This window comes from Dioscorea cayenensis, chromosome 1, assembly GCF_009730915.1.
Source record: "Dioscorea cayenensis subsp. rotundata cultivar TDr96_F1 chromosome 1, TDr96_F1_v2_PseudoChromosome.rev07_lg8_w22 25.fasta, whole genome shotgun sequence".
Lineage (NCBI taxonomy): Eukaryota > Viridiplantae > Streptophyta > Magnoliopsida > Dioscoreales > Dioscoreaceae > Dioscorea > Dioscorea cayenensis.
This window is the reverse complement of record NC_052471.1, coordinates 30,375,204-30,391,583: the sequence shown is the minus strand read 5'-3', so window position 1 is coordinate 30,391,583 and position 16,380 is coordinate 30,375,204. Positions and strand designations below refer to the sequence as shown.

At 34.8% G+C, this 16,380-nt stretch overlaps 1 pseudogene; it reads right to left on the bottom strand.

Moving 5' to 3' along the window:
* Window positions 1-730: 730 nt before the first annotated feature.
* On the bottom strand, window positions 731-4,967 carry LOC120260745 (annotated as a pseudogene).
* Between the last annotated feature and the right edge of the window lie 11,413 nt (window positions 4,968-16,380).

Here is a 16,380-nt window from a genome sequence, read left to right as displayed (position 1 = left end):
TTGTCCACATTTATCAAAATAAATAAATAAATATTTTAAACATATAAATAAAACTCTACGATTGGTCACTGACGTATGCATCTCATTTTGGTTCTTGAATCTATGAAAATATTAATTTGATTGGTAAAAATATATAAATATATCCACTTTATATCCTGAACTACACAAATAGCTTATCTTATATATTACCTCAATTAGATTATAACTAAAATAAGTTTAAATAGATAAAATGCCATGCCAAAATAACGTAAGATGAAAATACTAAAATTAACAAATCAATACAGAGCTATGGACTAATAGACATGCGTTCACGTAGTAACTTTTTTATGTGTGTGTCTTAGGTTTCCATTCTACCAACTTAAATTTTTAGGTTCTAATTGAACCGGTTAAACTCTCTATTGTTTACATCCAATATAGTATAAAAAATCAGTATGCTTAGGTCGTATTTGGTTTGCATCTAATGTCTAAGTTACAATAGCAAATCACCTGCTTTCTTATTGGCATATTTTGGCGTTTAATTTAATAAACGCAAATAGCGTAACGCACACAAGCAACAAGCGCATCTGAAGTTCTAAACTATATTTACCACAAAATATGTTTTGAGGAAGTCATTCTTCTTCTATGTAATTGTTATTACAACCTGTGCACAGTATGAAGTATTAATTAGATAAGTAGTTTACAAGCCACTGTAAAATGTAAACAACCATCACCCATCACCTGCAGAAATGTATATAAATAAATCTTGGAAGAGCATCTCATTCCATTTGATGACAAGAAAATTTTACATTCTACAACAGCTGGGCAAAACACCCACTTTGAGCAGATAAAAGGGAAAAAAAAAAAACAACAAAACAGTTGCTAAATAAGCACCTTGGCCACACATTAAATAACACTAATTCCAAATACACAGGATGGTCGAAATAAAGAACCTCTCACACAAATTCCAAATAAACGTGAGGACTAGAATACATATTTCCTGTTAGAGGACGTGTCTTGTGATAAATAGGAGTTACCAGTTACTCGAATCCATCAATTAGTTGTTGGTCGTCGGAGTTTTTTGGTGTTTGCTTCTTGCTTGCACCCTTCCTGCTCTTGACCTTCTTGGCTTTAATCCGGCGCTTCTTTTCATCAGCATTGACCCAAGTGTAGTCTGAAGGTATATGGAAAGGATCAATCTCGTCTTTCCAGTTGCGTCCATCAGTGCTATCGCTAGACTGCCCGCCACGACTACCTCTTACCCATGAGTACCATGAACTTGATGTCTCTGATTCTTTGGATTTGCTGTCCTGAAAATGGGTAGGACTGGAAAGAGGAGTTGCAAACTCATCTTGTGGCTGCAACTCTTCAAATTTTGTGAAGGTGACAAGTACACGAATTGTAGGAACTATGGGTATGGCTACCTGAACAATTTAACGTAAAAGTTTTTTTAAGATTTAATGTTGGTCCAATTTGCAAAATTTTGACAGAAAGAAGAACATTTAAGTATTTGTCAGCCGCATGTGAATGGTATATCTACCCCATAAAGCAAAGTCAAGCTTGTGAACTAATATAAAGTTGATAAGCATAAAGAGCAGTACTTAATCAGCCAAAAATGGTACTGTTACACAATGACAATATTCATAATGTCGAAATTGTACAATAGGCTGAAGCCATGTAATAGCAGGGACTTGAAAAGCACCACAATTAACGCACAGATCAAACAAGCAACTACTAGCAACCAAAGTCAGTAAGTGTACTAAAACCTTTTGTTACTCATTTTCACATTTTGACGTTTTGTAACTGACTTAGGGTCAAATTCTAATTGCATACAAGGAAAACTTTCTTTTGCAAAATATTATAATGCCAAAAGGAAAAGAAAACACAAGAAGACCCTATAAAAATGATAGAGCTTATGGGTCCCCGGGGTGGGGCAAAAGATATTTCAATTAACAAGAAAACTTGAGAGTACCTACATAGTTCATTCCGTCCTTGCAACACTATAACCTCACAGGATAAACATTGTTGAGCCATATTGTTGAGTACTCTGAAATTAGATGTTTAGATTGCCACTAGCCACAAATATCATATCTTAAGGTACCTAGAAATTTATTGAACTACTGCAGCTCCAGTTACTTTTGTTTTTCACACAGATAGGAATTGATGAATAATGATGCTCATATGCTTATCATGAACGCCAAGCAAATAAACCAGAGCAGCAACACATGCTAAAATAGTCATTTACTCAACAGGCCAAGCTAGTTTTAGACATCACATAATAGAAACATTTGAAGTTTTGAAAAACGCAAGACAACCTAACAAAACATTTTCTGGCACATTCGCTATTTGGAATATCAAACAAGTTCAGATGAGAGGCATCAAGTGATGACCAAGAACCCGTCCAAATCATGTCCTTTCTGAACTCCAGTGACAACTACTGATACGTCCTGCCTACCAGACTTTCTAAATTGAATGCTATCCACACAAACCTACTTTGTTCTATACATACATGACAAAGATACATACGCTTAACCTTCTTGCAATAGTACTTGAATTCAGTGACACAATTAACTATAGACAAATAAAAACATTTCAATCAACCAGCCAAATCACAAGTGTTGTGTTCAAGGAGTAGTGTATCCATGCACAAGTTGTTACTCGAAATTGAAATAATAGTACTGTACACATATTAAAGCACATGTAAGATTAATGGAATAAGCAAATGATGCATTATCAAAAACAACGCTCAACTATTCGTTGAATAAGAAAACAAGGAGTTCTTCTTCCATGGAATACTAGCAGAATGCCAGAAACCGATGACAGTGCATAGCAATGAAATAATATTGGGATAAAATCAAAGAGAGAATTCAAGTATCAATTATTTATTTAGAAATAAATTATGCAAAAAGCAGACGTTGAATTAGTTTTAATAATTTCTTACCTTGACCGGAAATGTGCCTTGAGGCATCTTAGTAGTCAAAAGCTCTCTGAGCCTCCTCACAGCCTTGACCTTGTTAGCTAAAATGTCAAGTAAAGGAAGCAGTTCATCCGTTTGCAAAGGGAAATCCGGAGTCAACCATAAAACTGGTCGCAAACCCTTTTTGTACTCACTTTCATGTTTATTAGAGTCACCGGCAACTACACTCTTCTTCTTCTTCACACTGCTCTTTTCTTTCCCCTTCCGAACATCCATTTCCTCCTTGAAATGTTCTGATTTCTGATTTCCATTTTCCGGGGCCAACTTTGAAAACTTTTTTAAAATCCTTGGGTCTTCTGAATCCTCAACTCCACTACTCTTAGAAGTCCTTTTTATTACTCCAACCAAACCAGCCCTTCTTCTCCTTGGTAACACCATTTGGTTCTGGATTATCAACATACTCAATAGTCCCATTGCCTTCGTCCTCATCAAAAACCCTCAGAGTTACCCATCCTGAGTGCAGAATCAAGTTGCATCCTCTCCTCAGCCGTCAACACATCATCCAATTCCTCTTCATGTTCCCCACCATTAGCTACGTGCTCATCATGCTCAGCTGCAAACAACTCCTCATCTGTCATCGCACCAGGAACCCTCCTTGACTTGACGCTTACCATCACATGAAGCATATCATAAACCTTAGCCTTCCAACTCCCAACCATTTCAGTCCTCTCCTGCCGCCGCCAGTTCAAATGGGAGACAAGCTCAGCCTGGGTGACATCAATCCCAGGCCGGTACATATTAGTTTGAGACATCAACGCAACCTCATGAGCAACCTCAGCCTCAGTGGGCTTCGACCCAGCTCCTTCAAAGAGCATTGGTTATCTCCTTCTCCTTATGTGCAAGAACAATCAAAGAACCAGGAGCCAAAGAAGGATTTCCTTCAACTCCTTCGCCAAGGAAGAGGAATGTCTGATCAGACCTCTGAATCCGAAACCCATCAAACCCCGCAAGTGTCATGTCAGCTCGAAGATTTGAACCACGCTTCCAAATCCGGTAGGTATCAGAAGGAGCAATCCGACCAATAAATGGGATCACAGAGCTCTCAAAAATGAAAAAGTAATCTCCATATAGAAATCTCTAATCCGGGAAATGGACGAGAGAATCCTTGGGAGGCGCCGACACCACTTGGCCCAAGCAAGAGGCTGGTAATGTCTAGCGATGATCATCGCAATCGTATCCTCACGGGTGCACACAGCTTCCTGCAGCGCAGACCATCCATGCTCATTCTGAAGAGACCAATCAGCGCCAGCCGACATGAGGATCTCAGCGGAGATGGGATCGCGGAGGCGGACGGCAAGGTGCAACGGGGTTTCACGGCCAGGTACATCACGGCGGTCAATGACCTTGGAGACCTCATCCGCCGTGCGTTCAGCGGCGATCGACTCCTCCTCGGTGGTGACATCACCGGCCTTCGGCAGCCGGGGGAGTGCCGAGACGATGCGGCGGAGGGCAACATGGTCTCTCCGCGCCACCGCAAGGTGAGCAGAGCTGTGTGAATACTTAGAGAGGTCCTCCATCCCCAATTCCCTCAACCCTCGTCTCTCTCTCTCTCTCTCTCTCTCTCTCTCTCTCTCCAATCCCTTCACTTCCTCAAGCTCACTTGCTCCAAAACCCTAGATATTCTCTCAAAGGGGCAATTCCCCCATCGAGATCCTCATCTAGGGGTTACTAACACCCAAAAACACTAAACCAAACCCTCAAATCAAGCTGAAATTTAGCACAAAAACGATGAATCCCTAGATCGAAAAGCCCCAAATCCCCTTCTCGCTTCTCAGAGCACAAATCAAGCAAGAAACCCTAGAAAATCAGTTCAAAAACAAACCTGAAAGCTTCAATCTCAGTTCCTCATACGACTTGGGACCGGATCTACGACTCATCGCAGCTCCGGCGAGGGAGATCGGCTCTCGATTCCGCCATTAATGGGGATCCGAGGACGACAAGAGACGAGCTCGTCTCGGATCTCTCTCTCTCTCTCTCTCTCTCTCTCTCTCTACTCTATCTGGTTACTGGAGACTCTGGTCTACTTTTCCTGGTTTCTAGAGGGAGAAAGTGGAAATAGCCTTAGATGAGTATTTAATTACGATGAATGCCATTGACTTTGCATGGGGCCCACATGGGGGTCTTTGGCGTGCCAAGTGGGTAACATCATATCTTGCTTTCTTTTTCAAGTGAATTTTTTTTTAATTTACTTATTTAATATAATATATTAATAACTACATAGTTTTTTTTATAATTTATTTGTAATTAAAAATAATTTATTTGATTTAATATTAGTTGACAAAAAAAAAGTAATTTATTATGTTGTCATAAATATGTGTGTGTATATTTTTAATGTATATTTTTTTATTATTTGTTTTTTTATTTTTTTATAATGATTTATATGAATGTAGGTAGTTTTTATGTATTATATCAGTCATGATAATAATATTGTCATTATATTGACTTTTTCTCTCAGTGTAATTAATTTTTTAACTTGTGATGGTTTCCCTTGGTTTTTTTAATTTCTAAAACTTAAAAAAATATATTTTCAAATTTTTTTAAAAAAGAAATGTTTCATTTTTTTATTTCTATAAAAATTTCTTTAACCGTCTCTTCTTATAATAATAAAGAGAAAAAAATTACAAGATAGCTAGCATCATCAGCCTATCAAAAATAATTTCCATAGCTACAAAATAATTGACATGGAGTTATTTAAACAAATAAATGATCTTCAAGTACAATTTATATATATATATATATATATAATTTATCCAATTTTATTGAAAAAATAAAAAAAGCATTTTTAACTTCATTTTTAATTTTAATTTTTATGATGCTTGCTTAAAGTTGTACCTTATGACTTATTGATTAATTTAATGAATACATATGTAAACCAACCTTAATATAAAGACAAAATAAAATGAAGTTGATGTAATTGGATATAGTCAAAATACTTGGCATGAAGTTAGATTGCAAATGATCATGCAATGAAATAGTTTTTGGTCTTTGTTTTGATTTTTCTTTTAGAGATGGTAGTTGTCACCCTTGACAAGGTATTTTGTCAATTTTTTTTCTAATTTAATAGTCATTAAAAATATAATTAATTTTTTAATGAATAATAATTTTAATTAGCTCAAAGAAAAAAAATACACGAAAAATTATAAACAATATATTTCAAGATGACAAGATATGTGGGAAAAAAAACAAAAGATATGTAGCATCCAATATTTTTCACATGTGGTCTAATGATGCATAAAGTGTCATGTATATATTGTATAGCTAATTGTATTAACCCAATTAAACAAATCATTTAAATCACAAAATTTATCTTAGCATGCAATTTAAATCAGTTCATATTGTGAGATATATTTGGATGCTATATTATATATGTATGTTGTTTGTATTATATTGTATATAAGCATGCATCTTCTTTTGTAACTTCTAATTTTGACAAATATTATCTTATCTTAAGATAAGCACTCACAATGAGAGAAAGAATAATTTAACATTAGTTTGCGGGGTCTCGTAAAGTCCCATGAGGATCGAGATCTATGTGAAGAGTATTTTTTTTTTTCTTATTCAGAGTTGTATAGCAGGAGAATTTATCTCAAAAAGATGTAAACTATTGTATCTAGTTTATCTTCGTGATCATATCCCTTAACTAACAACATTTTTTGTTTTATTAAAAAAAATTAACACAATCCAAGTAATGCCAAATCATCCATAATGTTATTTTTTATTTTATTTACATTATATTTTTTTTATTTTTTTTTTAACCTCATTTCTTAATACTAGGAAAGGATAAAGAAGATTTTTTTTCTTTTTTAATGAAGTGGATAAATTATAAATATATTAAGAAATAACAAGATAAATAAAAAAACACAAACTACAAAATATAACTCCACAAATATGGCTAGATAAGGATAAGAGCTCAGGAAGAGAGCAGAAACAGGGAGAACAAATTAAAGAAGAACATTGAGCACTAAAGCTGTTATTATAAAATATTGATTGAATCAAACTACCATCACAAATCTCTTGTTTGTATGTTACATTTTATTTTGGTTTAAATGTTGATTGGTTAGATCAACATCATATTAATCTAGCTTAAATCTAATACACACCTAACACTATTATTGATTTACACTCTATTTTCTATTTATATTATAGTATTAAGAAATAGTTATAATTAATTGGATTTCTAATTTGGGATCAACTACTTTTTTTTTCATGAGTAATACACACCCTAAATCATGTATGTATACATATATAATTACTTGCTTTAATTTAATTCAATTTTTTACGAGTTTAAATTAAATCAAATTGAACCAAACCCTAATTGATTTCTAATAAACCTCAATTTGGAAATAAATCAGTTCGAGCTTAAAAAATCAAACCGAATGCTGAATTTTCAATTTGTGTTTCCTTGGGTGGTCTGTTGTTTTGTGTTGCCCTTATTCACATCTTGTGGTGTGAGAGGTTTTGGTCTGTTTTTGTGTCGATTAAGTTTGTATTGTGTTTTTTTTTTAATTAATTTAGTGGTTTATCCTTTTTTTTAAAAAAAAAAATTGATATGATTTATTGATTTTATCGGGTTGGTTAACCATAGACAATGAATAACCACAGTGATTAAAAAGAAAATTTTAATAAATAAAAATAAAAATAAAAACGTGGAGTGTACCATGTCATTGATAATATCCTTTTTATTATCATTTTGTTTGTTCATGTGAAATGACTAAACGCTAAAGGGTACATGGTCCCTCTCTTCATGTGCCCTTGCTGCCCAAAGCTGCCAACTTGTTTTTCCCCGCTAAAGGCCAAAGATATGGAGATGTAGTTTAGTTACCCCCCATGTAAAATGGTTAGTGGATATATTCCTTATTAATGAATTTAATATATGTTAATATTATTTATTATTATTATTATTAACTTTAATTTTTATAGTGAATTTTATGTATGTTATATCATATTCATATAAAAAAAGAAATCAATCCATCTTGATTAATTAGAGATTAGCATGTGCGTCATGTGGACAATAATCTCGTTGAAGGATTTGTCACTAAGTTGGTTAATTATTATTATAATTATTTATAAATATAAATACATAAGTCATCTATATATCAGAGGCTTACAAGGACCCTCACCATACATGGCAAGGATTAGACTTTGGTCTTCGCCCGCAGGCAAAGGAACGGACCTAATAGGCTACGGTGTTATTAGTGGTTAATTATTTAATTAAGAAAAAAAATAAAAGAATAAAAACTAATCTGTATAAAAATATATATGAGAAAAATCAATTGTACAAATCATAATGCACCTTTAATAATTTTAAAAAAAACTAATATTATAAAGCATATCTAATAAAATTTAGGAAATATTTTTTTCCCCAAAACAATTTAATTTCTCTCTGATGAAATATATACAATTCCATAAAAGTTTGTGAATTTTATCGATAAAGCAATTAAGTGGTTGTTTTGGGAAAGCATTAAGATTAAATCTTGTGGTCCTACTCTGTTTTACGACTGCTCTCGTACTCATACACATTAAGATTATTTTATTTTTTTTTTTTTTAAAAGATGGATAAACCACTTCGAATTAAAGAAAGAGAAGTACAAAAGTCACCTACCACTAGATGCGGTAAATTACAACAAAAGAGGTATAACATAAAAAAGGTAGAAGCCCCCCCCAGAAGAGTAATCAACTCAAAACTTAGCCAGTGCCTGGATCATGCGTCTCCTTTGAAGTCTAAGTCACACCGAAATCCTCCACACTAGGGGCAAAAAACTTAATACTTCTTTCTAACGGTGTTGATATCTTCATCTATCTTCGCTCTATGTCCCTCTTCCACATTAAGATTAGTTCCTAAGGGGCCTTTTTTTTAATAATATTATATATATATATATATATATATATTACTTAAATAAGTAAATTGAAAAATAATTACACAATTAGGCAAAACAGTGGTAAAATGATGATGATGTGTGTCAAGCTTAGAAAGAAGTGCAGCATTGAGAAACATCTCTCTCTAGCGTCAAGGACGACAGGGGGTGGCCGCCCCCTTGTCACGTGCCCATAGCTTAAGTTTAGTCCAACATCGACTGTGTATTAGAGGGGTCTTGGGCTTATAAGAGATTAGGCAACCCTTCTTTTCATGCCGGTCTTCTGGGATGTGGATCCAGTCTCCTGACAAGTGGTATCAGACCTACTTTGGGGGTCATAGAGATGTGGGTCCGGAGGTGAGTCTAGGGACCAAGGTGGGTCTTTGAACTAGTTCTTGAGGCGGGGTAAGCTGGGAGTGCTACGTGTCCCTGACTAAAGCATCAGGATTGCCCCAAGGGAGCCCCGTCCACGTGCCTACAACCAAGTTTAGTCCCACAATGGCTGTGTACTAGCGGGGTCTTGGGCTTATAAGGGGTTGAACAACTCTTTCTTTTGGGTCAATCTTATGGGATTTGGATCCAGACTCCTGACACCCTATCGTTGGCAGAAACCACCCCCTCTCCCCTAAGTGCTCTCTCTCTCTCTCTCTCTCTCTCTCTCTCTCTCTCTCTTTATTTATCAAATTTGTAAACTCTCTTCTATTCTTATTTTAAAAAAATACCAATTTTTTTTACAAATTAGGTATCACTTTTTTTTCTTTTATTTCTCTCTCTCAATTTTCATTTTTAATTTTTAAAATATCTCTATCTTCATTTAGGATTTTTTTATTAAATAATAATTTTTTTTACAAATTAATACTAATAATCTAAAACATAATAATTTTTTAAGAATTATTTACAAAAATTTATTATTTGATCAATTGATATTTTATAAATTAATTTATACTGTACAATTTTTTTTTAAGAAAAAATCTATGTTTTAATTTTTGATTTTTACAAATTAAGTTATGTAATATATAAAATTATATTTTTAATAGAATTTTTTAAAAAAAATTATTGTTTGACACATGATTTTTATAAAGTAAACTATGAATTAAAATATGAATAAATTTTAAAAAATGTAAAAATTTTATTAATTGATTTTTTTTTGGCTCTGCCACTGTCTGGAGTCCATGAGGTACGGTAACAGCAATGTCTTGTAGCATTAGTTCCTTAACCCTAGCCACGCTTGCATGGCTCACTTGTAGCTCCAGCTCACTTATTGCGCTCATTAGTCTCGCAAGCGGATGCCCTCCAATGCAAAACTGTGCTCTTATGACTGTCTCTGGTGCTATAAATCTCACCTCTAAATCAATCCTCCCAACACTTCCACCACATTAATAATATTACAAGCAGAAGAAGCTGAAGAAGTAATGCTACTCATGCTCTAATCCATGTTATTGTTGTTCTCCTTCTTGAACGTTATTGGTGTGATGATCATGCTTGGTGGTTGTTCGTAGCTGTTAACGAAAAGCAAGCTACCAATGATGTGGTGGTCAACAATCAAAAAGCAAATAGACTACACAGGAGCAATCCGAGGGCGACAGTTGTTACGCGTTTTGTGGATTTTATCATGGGATAATACAAAAGGGTTGCCATATAATCAGTACATCATAGTGGTATAAAATGATTGTAATCTTTAACTAATAGCATATAATAGCGTAAGGCACAAGATACTCATGGTAGTAGTTTTTATTGAAATATATATTATGAAATGAGAGAATGGGTGGGCAGGTAGCCTATCATTAGTCTTTTCCTCCTCCTCCTCCTCTCTCTCTCTCTCTCTCTCTCTCTCTCTCTCTCTCTCTCTCTATTTTCCCTTTTCTCCTCTATTTTCTCTTTTTTTTTCACCATCCCTCATTGAAGAAAACCCTAATCGCCGCATGGAGCCCCTACATTTGTGTTTTCATTGATTCCCGCTCACATGACGAAGGGTATGATGACGCGGTCTCGAGCGATGGAAGAAACCATTACTCTTCTCAACAAGCGACATGACTCCCTACTTACGAAGATGGAGGACCTATGCGACTCGGTGCAATAGCATATTGAGCTCTTTGACATCATCTAGAAATCCTTGGCCACCCAACAGACTATGATGCCGATATGATGTTTAAGCTCTTAAAGATCGAACGGAGAGCAGCGGGAGCTTCAACCCCTCTAATTCCATCTCCTCCAACATCTCTGGGTACAAGATTCCACCACCATATGACGGCTGTAAACCAGCCTGACCACTCCTCACAAGCTTTGGTGCATCTTCCTAAATTGGAGATACCCCTCTTCTCATATGAGAATATCTTCTCTTGGATTTTTCAGATTGAGCACATCAAGTATGGTAGTTAGGGCTTTTTCCTTGTTAGCAATCAAGCATTCAAACATGCAATTAGATTCAAATAGAAATGATTTCAATTAAGAAAACAATTAAAGCATTAAAGATCCAACAACCAATGTCAAAGAAATAAACCTAAAGTTCAACTATGCCCAAACACCATGAAACTGACTTCTCCATCATTGGAGAACAACAATCCAATCCAAATGAATTAAAATAAGTAAAGAGAATAGCAAAACTCCCATAAATCTCTCAATCTCTTTGGATGGATGTAGTTCCTCGAAGATTTTCTAAAATCACCGTTGAGATCTCTCCATGAACGGCTCCCTTGAAGCTTTGAACCTTTTCCTAATCTCTCCCTCTTGTCTCCTTTCTTCTCCGGCAAGATACCCAATGGAAAACACCCAAATCGCCTCCCAAAGTGTGGGCAAAGAATAGAGAATAAGATCTCCCAAAAGCCATAATTTCTGGCTTTTATAACTCAAGAATTGGGGTTTTTTATGGTCACTACAGTAACACTTATGGTCGTAACAGTGATCATAAATAGTGATTTGTTGCAATAATCATAAACAGTCACTACACTAAAAGAGGGTTTTAGAGGCAATTTTCAAGCCCTATAGAGAGCAGTTTTAACTGCTTCTATAGTTATACCATTGGTTTTTTACCCGCCTCTAAACCACCTCGTATCAAGCCGGCATTAGGGATCGAGTGACGATTGCCAGCCAAAGGTGAATCTAGAGGAGAACAATAGCTTGACATCGAAGGAGAGATTGTGGTGAACTGGGATTCCACCTTTCTTTTCGATAGATCCCGTGGAGAACTGCCGTGATAGATCAGAGGTCGGCGGCAAAGTGGTTACCATAGATGCAATTGGTGATGGGATCGAGAGGGTGGGGAATTCCAAGGAATCCCTCACATTCATAGGATTGAGAGCTCCAATGGCCCCGGTTGGAATTGCCGGCCTGGGAGGAAAAGAAGATCGAGGCATTGAATCTAGGGTTTGTCTAAGAGAGAGAGAGAGAGAGAGTGTGTGTGTGTGTGTGTGAGTGATTTATTTTCTCTTTTTATAATTTAAGCTTAGAGGGGTTTTGTTAAACCAACTCTATAAGTTAGTACAAAGAAAATTTTACACAATTATCAAGGCGGTTTGTTAAAAACCCCTCTATATGTGCACTTCTAAAAATTGAAAATGGTGTAGTGAGTGCACTACTACAGTAACCCCTTACAGTTGGAGGTTTACGACCATATCTTGTCGGTAACAACATCGTAAATAGTGATTTGCTATATTACATGAACAATGTGCTTCTACAGTAACGTCCGTAATAACACTCGTAACGCACTCTAGAATATCTATTTTTCTTCCAAAATTAGCTCAAATCGCCTCAAACTTGTTCCTCTTGATCTGTATGTCTTCATTCTAGCCTGAATACGAAATAGAAGCGAATTAAGCACCAAATTCAATCATACATTTAACAATTACACACAAAGTATTATAAATAATAGTAATCAAATACATTCATTCAAACACTTAATTATCAAATGCCATTAACAAGGAGCATGTCAAAACGAGTTTATAAACAAGAAAGTGGGCGTCACATATGACATGATATTATGATCTTATAAAAATGAGTTTTTTATTTTCTTTTAAAGCATCCCAAAATTTTTTAAAATTATAATAATTTTTTAGAGGAGAAGCAATAAAGTTATCTTATGAGACTTAAAGAAATTATTTTTGGCTGTATTTTGAATTGAAATGGTGAATGATGAACCATTATTTGTAAATAATTATAAAGATTTTATCTTTCCCTCCTTACATTTAAGATTTGATTAACTTTGTGGACATAGCCTTATATGGGATGAATCACATAAATTTGTTGTTTTTTACATTATTTTCTTCTTTCTCTCACTTCATTTTATTTTTTAGCTTGTGTTTTTTTGAGAGGTATCATACTAACAGGTTATTCATAATAATCATCATTAACAAAATCAAAATATTATATTATATATATACATACATAACTTGCATTACATTCCTTCGATTCTTTTAAAGTATTTAATTATAACTTATATGCATACATGGTAAAGTTGCATTATTAAAAACATAAATGATTTATTCACTTTAATAAAAATAAAATAATATGATTTTATTAAAAATATATGTGTGAAAATTCTCTCATTTCCAAGTATTAGATAAATTAGAAAAATCAACTGCTTTTGGGTCAATAGATACCGAGTCCCTCGTATAGGACATTCGTTTCAAAGAGGATTTGAGATCAAATCCTATGTCCACGCAAAGTGAGGGCACGTGGATCGACGTTGGGCTTTGCTTCCCACACGTGCACGTCCCTAATAGGTGCTTGTCGCCATTATAAAAAAAATAATAATAAATTAGAAGAGATCCAAGTTACATGAAGTATAACATAGAATGAAAATTAGGCTATGTGTGTTTTTATTTGTGTGTGTATATATATACTTTTAAAAAATTAATTAAAACTACAATTTATTAAAATTAATTAGTGAATTTCATCTAGATTAGGATAATACCAAGAATTGTTTATAATCATTTGATCAATGAGACAAATTAAAGACTTGATGAAAAGCAAAGTATTAGATAAATAAAAAAAGATCTCAATCTGACACATGAAGTATAACATAGAATGAAAATTAGGTTATGTGTGTTTTTATTTGTTTATATATATACTTTTAAAAATTTGATTAAGACTACACACTCATCTATATAAATTAGTGAACTTCACCTAGATAACACTAAGACCAAGACATGTTTATAATCATTTGATCAATGAGACAAAGACTTGATGAAAAGCAAAGTAAAAAATTTATCATTCAAGCAAGAAAATTTAATTTATTCATTAACATATATCAGTATATATTTACTGACACCATCTAGAAACACGCTCACTCCCTCCATTTCCCAACAAGGCAGTCAACTTAATTACACAAACATCGTTTAATTAATTAATTAATTTTTTTTCTAAATCCAGTGAAAAACACAATAGTAACAACCAACGAAATATTAATAAGAGCAACAATATAATCATCACTACTCCTATCCTCAAGCAACAATATACTCCTCCGATCCTTTTTTATTTTTTAGTTTTACTTAATTCATATAGATTAAAAAAATTAATTGAAGTTAGTTGATAATTTGAATTTTATAAAAAATTTATTAACTTTCTAAATTTATCTTTAGTTAAAATATGTTTTTAAAAAATATGTAATTAAATATAATTTATTAAAAATTGTAGTGGTACATTTAAATATAAAGTGTAAAATTAAAAAAAAACAATATTTAATAGTTAACAAAATTTTTTTTTTAATAAAGTGGATAAAATCACCAATTTATTAATAAAGAAGGGAACATAAGAGTACAACAGGAAAGATCGCGAACAAGAAAAGTCTAGAAGAAAATAACATACTGAAATCCTCACTATGGATGAGGAAAACAGTGAGCAAAAGCAAAGACAGGAGGAAAGAGAAAATGAGACAAGCTGGGACGGGCAAAGTCAACCGTCTGGAGACACAGGTCTGCCCAGCTACAAGGATAGAAGGACTATTTCACAAAATTTTTAAATAAATAAGTCCAAAAAAATAATAAAAAACAATCTTCTAAAATGTAACAAATAAGTTGACCGACCGGTGGAAGTAGTAACCAAAGAAAAACAAGAGCAACAATATAACCATCACTGCTCCAATCCTCGCGCACCAAAGTAGACATCCTCCATTTTTCACAATGTTACTTACTTTATCTCCTTCCTTCTTTCTCCACCAACCAACCTTCCGTAACAAATACACAACAAACCCACAAAACATCCACAACATGAACATCGTCAAAATCCCAAACCAACCGGTCGCCAAAATGAATAATTTCCACTTAGAGCCTGGGAAAATCTGGTATATCCCTTCAGAAAAAGCCAGGGCCGTGAAGAAGACAGCAAACCACATAATCACAACCAGTATCTTCATCATCATCTTCCTTTTCCTTGGCACCACACATATCAGTATCAAGATGATGCTAAATGAAGCAAAGAGACCAATCATATCGTACAACAAAAAATAGCTCAGATTTGAACTAAGAACTGCATGCCCGGCAGATGGTGACATGTAATTACTACTGTTATTGGTATTGTTCGTCACAGTGGTATTACCATTGTCTTGAGTGAATCCACCAGGAGGGTTCAATCCTGACTGAAAGGTAATGGTGGCGATCAAGGTGGCCACAACCATTAGTTGCCCAGGAGTGTAGTTATTTTCAACCTTGGTTTGTTTCTTAGCCTTTTGTCGGAGTTTGAAGTAAGTACTGCGGCGATTTCTCCAGCTTTTTGAAGTAGTAGTAGCAGTAGTAGTACAAGACTCGTTTGATCTTGATGTGTTGGTTTGCATGCATGGTTGGTGAGGATCCACTTCGCTTGCCTTTTTGCCACCTGCCGCACGTATCACTTCACCGAGTGTCAAGTCACCATGCTCGCTCGGTGAGTCTAGCAGCACGTCAAGCGCAGTCAAACCATTGTGGTTCATGGCGTTCACTTCTGACCACCTCTTTGTCGCTTAACAGCAGCTTCACAGTCTGCGACTCATGCATGCATCAACTAATTAATTAAGTTTTAAAGAATTTACAAAAGAAATATTATATATATATATATATATAATATTTACCTGGAGTTGTCTTCTGGCTACTGCATGGTGTAAGATCGTGTTGCCCTTGTCATCTTTGAGGTTGAAAAGCTCATTGATATCATCATCAACTTCAAGCTTATTCACTAAGTACTCAACGGTTTCAAACGAGTTGAAGTGAACTGCGATGTGGAGAATGCTTTCATGTTGATATGTCAGTGCTCTTGCTGACTCTGGGCATATCTTGATGAGTTCTTCCAAAATATCAATCCTGCCTTTCATGGCTGCCATGTGGATGGCCAACCTTCCATCTTTGGCTTTCAAACCACAAAGATGAGAACCAACCTTGGAGATCAAGAGTTTAACTATTTCTAGGTGACCGTGAGATCTGAAGCCAAGTGTAGTCTTTCGAGAGACCTCTTGGGTTCGGGATCCGAAAGCAAGATCGAGGGGTTTCTAATGATGATCTCATTTGCTAAGTCAGTGTGCCCAAGTGAAGCTGCAATATGGAGTGGGTTGTCAATGGGAGCAGTGATGCTGCTGCTGAATCTGTGAAGGAGGAGCTCATCTTCTCG